An 8,592-nucleotide genomic window follows, 5' to 3' on the forward strand; every position below is an offset into this window, starting at 1 on the left:
ATGGTGGCGGTGGTTGTGGTAATGGTGGTGGTGGTAGTTGTGGTGGTGGTGGTAGTAGTTGTGGTGGTGGTGGTAGTAGTTGTGGTAGTTGCGGTGGTGGTAGTAGCGGTGGTGGTGGTGGTGGTAGTTGCGTGGTGGTAGTTGTGGTGGTGGCAGTTGTGGTAGTTGTAGTAGTGGTGGGGTGGTGGTGGTAGAGGTTGTGGTAATAGTGGTGGCGAAGGTGATATTGATGAGTATGATTTAAATGACGTCCTATGATCCCTATTTCTTTTTCGGAAAGGATTTTTTCCCCTAAACTCAACAGGTTTTCATCTTTGTGGTTCCAATTCCCGCTAGAAATAACAGTCACATAGCATGCAATATACACCCAAACGTCTTAACCAAAGAAGGAGATGTGGAAATTTAAGTCCTAGATAACTAAAAATCACAGGATGTATATAGTCGAAACGTCTTTGACTATTGGCCTGCCCGAAGGTGCAAATTCAGGGACACACCATCAATAACAGCAAAAGGGGCTTTTCGGAAGCCTAATTTCTGAAGATTGGTATTTAGCCAGTATGTTACTTATCCCAGTACCCCAATAATTACAGGTATGAACCTGAACTTGTCATCTGGATGGAGTAACTGCAGAGTTCTCAATAGATCAGCGTAGGCATTGTCCTTTTCACTGATCTTCAGCTTTATGTTAACATCCGCTGGGCAGCTAATTTCCACAACTGTACACAATTTCTATTCTCTATCCCAAATCATTATATCGGGTCTGTTGTGCTTATATTTTATTGAGGTCTTCACTGGTACAATCCACCACTACTTCGTTTTAGTATGAGTGGTCATGGCGTCAACCATACTGTCGGTTTTTATTTCTTTGTCCTCGGGTTTATGCTTCCGACAGATTTCATGACAGTATATCCTAGCCACAACATCATGTCTCATCCGTAGATAACACCGTGATGATATTTTCGAACAACTACTTATGATACGGGTGATATCTCCGGTGTTTACTCCACAAAGTCTGCATAGGTTGTCACATTTTCCTTCTTTTCCTGCATCTCTATCCCTTTTGTGCATCAGGTACTTGGTTGATATTTCATGTTCCTGGATTGGAAACGCATACCCTTCAAAGTGGAAGGTAGTAATCCGGCCATCGGTCCACGATCGACTGCTTTGATGATTAACATTACTATCTTCTCGATGCTTTCTACTAAGATATCCATGCATAATCTTCTGCTGATGTAGGCTCATCCTTTCATCTGATGATACGTTGCGCTAGAGTCGTGAGACTTCTTTGGACATGTATTCTAGGTTATCAGACTAGGAATGTTGCTTAAGGACTAGGAATGCTGCCTTCCAAGTCTTATGACGTTATCAGCCTTATATATGCACCTCTTCACTTGTTAGTTAAAAAATGTTGCCGAAGGGATATGACACAGCATTCAAAGGCATTTTGGATCGATGTTAAGTCTCTACCGCCTTGTTTCCGTTTTATGTAGAGGTGGTCTACATCGCTGTTTATGTGAACATTATGTGTGCTTGTTAGTATTTTTCGGGTTTTGACATCAATGGCTCGGATCTCATCAAGTGCCCAGTCAAGCATCCCAAATAATGGAATGATAAGTGACACTGCAAACACATTGTGGGCCACTGTTTTATTGAATGCAGAGAGTTGTGAGGTCCAAATATTCTTTATTCCGCTGTAATATTCTGTAGTGACACGTGTTTTGTTAAAGCCGCCATTGTAAGATATGTTTTAATCCACCCTTAGATACATATGCATGTATGTATATGCATATGTATGTATATGTAAGAAGTTCTCGTATGTACGTGCGTACACACGATATTTTATGCACTGTTGAAATATATCCAATATTGCATATAATAATACAGTGTACAGATATTTCTTATATAATTTGTGATATATTTATCTATTAAATTATTATATTTTCGGTTAAAACTATTTTCATTCGATTTTTTTTTGTAATTATTTTAAATGCCAGTTTAATATTACACTATATTTATCTATCCAACGATATTTTTTTTACGTATATATATTTTAAATATGTGTGTGTGTGTGTGTGTGTGTGTGTGTGTGTGCGTGTGTGTGTGTAATCATACAATAAATATACGGATATTTGCCTAAACAGGTTCATATGAATATATTTATAAACTGAAATAGGCAAGTAAATTTATATTAGCTGAAAACATCCCGGAAGTACATAACTTCGAGTAAGAAAATATGTATATACGACCTGTGTCACACTACATGGGTGTGTTTCAAGTGAGTTTTTGCGTGGGTGCCTTTTTCAATCTGTATGTGTATGTTCTTTCGCATGCATTTAATTATGTTTAACGTTAGTCCTGAGTATGACTTTAAGGTGCACGTGCTAGTGAGGAATCGGTTCGAAATTTTCATGGCTTTTAGGAGCGTGGAACTACTTCGTAGCTGCTATTGTTCCCAAGTTTATTCATAGCCGAAGCAGTAGCAACTGTGAAGGTCCTTATTTTGCGAGGGGATTGTTTTTCAATCTAAGAGAAAATGTAAATTGACTGTATTTATATTTCTACTACGCATATATCTATGTGCGTATATATAATATATACATATACGCACATCTGTATACATAATTGTGTAACGGTGTTTGTGCGTGTTTGGGTTGCGCTCACTCCTCCCACACCGTCCAACCGATTTTAATGATTTTTGGCACATAGATAGATCATATGCCTTAAAGTTCAAATAAGGCCAGGATTTTTCGAAATATTGATAATACTCAGTTGGTATCGATTTTTGTGAGCCCAATCGGGTGTTTGAATGGTAATTCCCATAACGATGTTATATTTCCTTCTAAATGTGTAATAGTTGGCACGGGCACGGGGAATGTAGAAGATATAAATACATACATATATATATATATATATTCAAACAGCTAGTATATGTATATATATATATATATATATATATATATATACACACAAACTCGACACCGTCGGTCACGAATGACCATGGGTGCACCTAAGAGGTTCCCCTCCGGGGTACAAGTCTCGGCACAACCTACGGTTTGTTTTATGAAAGACCAGCAGTAGCCATGCATGCCAACCTCCCCTCTTCACGCCACCGATGTTATCCAAGGGAAAGGAAAAAGGGCCGATACAGAATGGCACCAGTGACGTCGAAACTCATTTCTATAGCAGATTGATTTGGAGCAAGAATTGCTGAAGAATACAAAACGAAGCCCGGTCCGGGAGTGGAACTCACAATCTCACGATCGTAAGCACGACGCACTAACCACTAAGCCATGCGCCTTCACACACACACACACACATATATATATATACATACATACATACATACATACGTATATATATGTATGTATGTATGTATGTGCGTAAGCGCATATATATAGACCTGTATGTATGGAAGTGTGTATGTGCATATACGTACATCCAAGGATCATTTGGCAAATACTGGAGTAAGCGATTAGCCACGCAATTAGTAACTACTTTAACATCATAAACACTATCACCATCATCATGATCATCATGGTCGTGGTCGTCAAGAACAGTTTCAATAAAAACACCATCACAAAAAACAGCAGTATGTTATTAGTGTTAAGTTTTTCATTAATTCTATTATCCTAATAGAAATGATACAATTGGTAAATCGCCTTACAGTGTTTTAATTATATCTCTTTGTCATATGATCTGTTATGACGCGAACGCTACCTTTGTCTTTTCATTATATTTCGTCTCAAAAAAAAAATAAATAAAATAAAATTAGCTATCATTTGACCCTTTTGCATTTCAACCGGATATTACAGGCCAAAATATTCTACTTGTCTTATGGTGAAAGCACCATGTCAGATGTTCTATATTGTGCAGTAGCCATATATAGTGATGGATACCATTAATTTTTTCTTCACAATATATACCGGACATCTTGTTATTTTTGCAGTCCTTTTTATTTTTCCGTTAGTCGCTTATTTATTTTAAAGCATTTGAAAAATCGTTGCATTTTTCACGGATTAATACCTAAGTTGTTCTATATTTTAGAGATGAGGAATTCTGTACATTATATACATTATTGACAGGGCTGGGTTCAAAATTCTACCAGAACACCTGATGAAGGCTGGAGAGTAAGTCCATCGAAATATTGTGGTAACAACAAACAAGACGGAGACACATATCTGTCCAATGTAAATAATGTAAAACATAAATTGTTATTTCTTTTTCTTCAGTTTTAATTCTGATCAATTTACAAAAGTAACTTTTACATTGTTTGACTGGCTGTCATTTCATTTTCATTCATGGTTGAGTGGATAATCTTTGTCTTGGCATTTTTCATTCACCATATTTTTCTATGAGACACCAATGAGAGTAGAAAGATGAATGTGTCTCGATGGTGGTAAAACACAGCTAGAGGCCACGTTTTCCTTTTCCAAATGGGAAAGATATTTACAAAGCAGACAATCTGCAGTGCAGTCATTTGCTGTGCAAAATTTAAGAACCAAACCAAGGGAATTGTGTCGAAAGATTTAATTTAAAATGAAAATAAAATTTGAGCAAATAACCAACAATGCAACTAATCATTTTTTTGATACAGTTGTTGGCGAAAGGGAGTTACTGCATGTGAGCCAGATCAAAGAAAATGAGAAAGTTTGGACGTGGCTTTTCGCGACAGCTATGCCTCTGTGATTGATCGAATTATCTGAGTACGATCAAAGAGGGAAATTATATAGCTGTTTGCTGCGAAGACGTGTGTTTCGGTGTGCACTTGAAAGTGTTGACGCGTGACGGACATGATCTATCGACCGATGCTGGACATATGAAAGAATATCGGTGGTCATTAAAACCGATTATAACGTGAGGAAAAGGGCAGAACGAGTGCACTACATGTCTGATTCTGAGCAGTGCATAGAAATAAGAAAGTCACATTTTACATCAGTACAGGAAGATGGTTAATTAAAATGTCTCCAGAAGTATTTCTATACCTGTTTCCTAGTGGGGACCCGAACGTAACATTTCGAAAACAAACTTCAAGTCTGTGTATTTTCAAATTTTGGGTACGGTTTCCCAGGTGTAGGCTTGTATTGATAAAATGAAAGTGCTTCATAAACCTAATCTGATGCCACTGATTGGCAACTGGTTTATTATAGATAGGTTTCTTAATATCCAATTTTGCTACATGTGTGTGTGAAACCTATGATTTCAGAGTTTGTGATCCAATAGATACAAAACTACCGGCATACAGAAAATCTTTCATACACATAAACGCACAACATATACACACACATCACATGTGCGCACACAAATACATATATCCCATACATGTATACAGACACACATGCATGTATATATACATGCATACACATGTATATGCCTACATATATATATATATACACATACATAAAAACATGCATTCAGACATGCATATATACATTAATAGGTGTATGCCGCCCGTGGGTATCTGAGTGTATGTCTGTGCATGTGTGTGTCCGTGTTTGTGTGTGTGCTTGGGTACACACTTGTTGGATGTGATGCTGTGTTTCTACGTGCGCATTTGTGCGTGTGTCTGTAGGTATGTGTGTGTGGGTGCTTGGGTACAAACCGGGTGAATGCGGTGGTGTGTTTCGATGTGCGTTTTTCTGCGTGACTGTGTGTGCGTGCATGAGCGCGTGGAAAATGTGTGTGTGTGTGTGTGTGTGTGTGTGTGAGAGAGGTCTCTGTGAGAGGGAGAGTAAGTTAGTGTACGAAGGTGTGCCGTTTATCCGCTGTTATCTTAATATCGTAAAAGAAATCACATCTTCACCAGCAGCAACAGTAACAACACAAACAACAGCTCAAACAGCAGCGGCACGGGAGTAGTAGTAGCAGCAATAGCATTGGACAGTTTTGCCAATAGATTGCAGTAGTAGCATGAACAGCTGAAGTAACCGGGCTACCTTAGCGCCTGTAACAATATAATCGTTGATGTTACCGCATTTCTAAGTATGCCTATTATTGTTGTTGTTGGTGGTGGTGGTGGCGATGCCGTTCTTACTGTTATGTTGTTGTTAACATTTGGTTGTTTTTGTTGTCAGAGCTAATGGTGTTGTTATGCTGCTTCTTTTACTTTTATTTCAGTCATTCAACTGCGGCCATGCTGGAGCAACGCCGTTAGTCATGCAAATCGACCCCAGGACTTTAATGCTTGTATTCTATCGGTCTTCATTGCCGAACCGCTATATTACGAGAACGTAAACACATCAGCATCGGCTGTCAAGCTATGCTGGGTGAACAAACACACACACACACACACACACACACACACACACACACACACACACACACACACACACACACACACACACACACACACACACACACACACATACACACACACACACATAAACACGACGAACTTCTTTCAGTCTCCGTCTACCAACCCACTCATAAGGCTCTGGTCGGCCGGAGGCTATAATAGAATACACTTGACCAAGGTCCCACGCAGTGAGACTGAACTCGAAACCATGTGGTCCGTACGCAAGCTACTTACTACACAGACACTCCTGTTTGCTGATATTAATATATTTAACACGTGGTATTATTGTCCTTGTTGTTACCCTTTTTATTGTTGCTGCTGGTATTAAAGTTGTTGCTGTCATTAATATCAATACTTAAAATTGAAAGCGGTGAGGTGTTAGAACCTTAAGTATGCCGGACAAAATGTCTCACGGTATTAGGCTCTGGGTTCAAGTTCTTTTATGTTCGGCCCCTCATTTTCATCAGTTCAGGGTCGATAAAATAAATTCCAGTTAAATACAGGGGTCGATGTAATTGACTTACCCATCCCCTAAGATTCTTAAACTTGTGCCAAAATTTTAAACAATTGTTAATGCTTGATGTAAGCTGGTATGCAGGCGGAATGGTTAGGACGCCCGACAAAATGTTTAACTGCATTTCGACGACCGTTTTTAGTTCAAATTCCGTTGAGGTTGATTTTGCCTTTCATGCTTTCGGGGTCGATAGAATAAGTACCATTTGAATATTCGGGTCAATATAATCGACCTCACACTCCCACACACAATATTTATTTTAAGGAGCTAAACATAGAGGGGACAAACCAGGACAGACAAAGGGATTAAGTCAATCACATCGACCCCAGTGTGAGACTGGTACTTATTTAATTGACCCCGAAAGGATGAAACGCAAAGTCGACCTCGGCGGAATTCGAACTCAGAAGGTAACAGCAGACGAAATAACGCTAAGCGTTTCGCACGGCACGCTATTCTGCCAGTTGCCACACCCAATATTGATGGACTTGTAAGGCGTCGAGCTGGCAGAAATGTTAGCACGCCGGGCGAAATGCTTAGCGGTATTTCGGCTGTTTTTACGTTCCGAGTTCAAATTCCGCTGAGGTTGATTTTGCCTTTTGTCCTTTCGGAGTCGACAAATTAAGTATAAATTGCGTACTGAGGTCGATCTAATTCACTGGCCACCTCCCCCAAAATTTCGAGCCTTGTGCCTAGAGTAGGAAATAATATTGATGGTCTTGTACCAAAAATTCGAACCATAACTAATATTTATACTCCAGCGTCAAATTTGCACGTACTTTATCGACCCTCAGATTGTATATTTGTATGTGCATGTTTATACATAGCAGAACATAAGGCCACATAGAATGGCTCCAGTCGCACCGGAATGTGGCTATGTATTCTAGGCCTAGACAAACAATCTTTGCGGCTCCTGTTGCTGCTGTACTTATGTAACTCTAAATCACCAATCTCTAATAGATGTATATTATAAATCAATTATGCTGTAAAATCACGTTTTGATGAAACCCAGTTGATAAAATGACTTTTCTAACAATTACGTTCTTCCTTCTTTGCAAGATTTTCGGATCTGCCGAGTGGGCAAAACTCTGCACCAAAGCTCAAAGCAGTTAGAATTCCAATGATATCCGGAAGAAAATCGTTTCATAGTAGGAAACGATAGGCGAAGACAATAGTGACAGATAGTAGTTATGTCTAGCAGATTGTACGACCAGGTACTTCTGTACTTTTGTACGACCAGGTACATCTGAACTCGGTGCTCCGTAATTCCATAAAGACTCAACTAATGAACGGAAAATAACTCAATGACCTATCGCAAACTCTCACCTAAAAGATTAATTTTGGTTTGTCCGTCTAGATATTTAAACATGAGTATATTTCTTACGCATAAATATATATACGCACACACGCACAGACACACACACACATACATATATATATGTATGTATACAAACGTACACACAGATACACACATACATACATATATGTATAGAAGCGAACATACTTGTACGTATAATATACTCAAGCTTACAAATGGATCTAAGTATACATGTACATGTTTGAGTGCGTGTGTGTATTTGTAATCGTGTTTATACATTTGTACAGCTGTATGTATTATGTATGTATACGTGTATACATACAGATCTATAGATAAATGTAAGAAAGCACATATGTGTGTGTGAACGTATGTATGTGTGTGCGTGTGAGTGTGCATATATCTGTATTACGTATGTGTATGTTTGTGTATATATATATATATATATATATATATATATATATATATATATAT

Source organism: Octopus bimaculoides, chromosome 15 (assembly GCF_001194135.2).
Source record: "Octopus bimaculoides isolate UCB-OBI-ISO-001 chromosome 15, ASM119413v2, whole genome shotgun sequence".
NCBI lineage: Eukaryota > Metazoa > Mollusca > Cephalopoda > Octopoda > Octopodidae > Octopus > Octopus bimaculoides.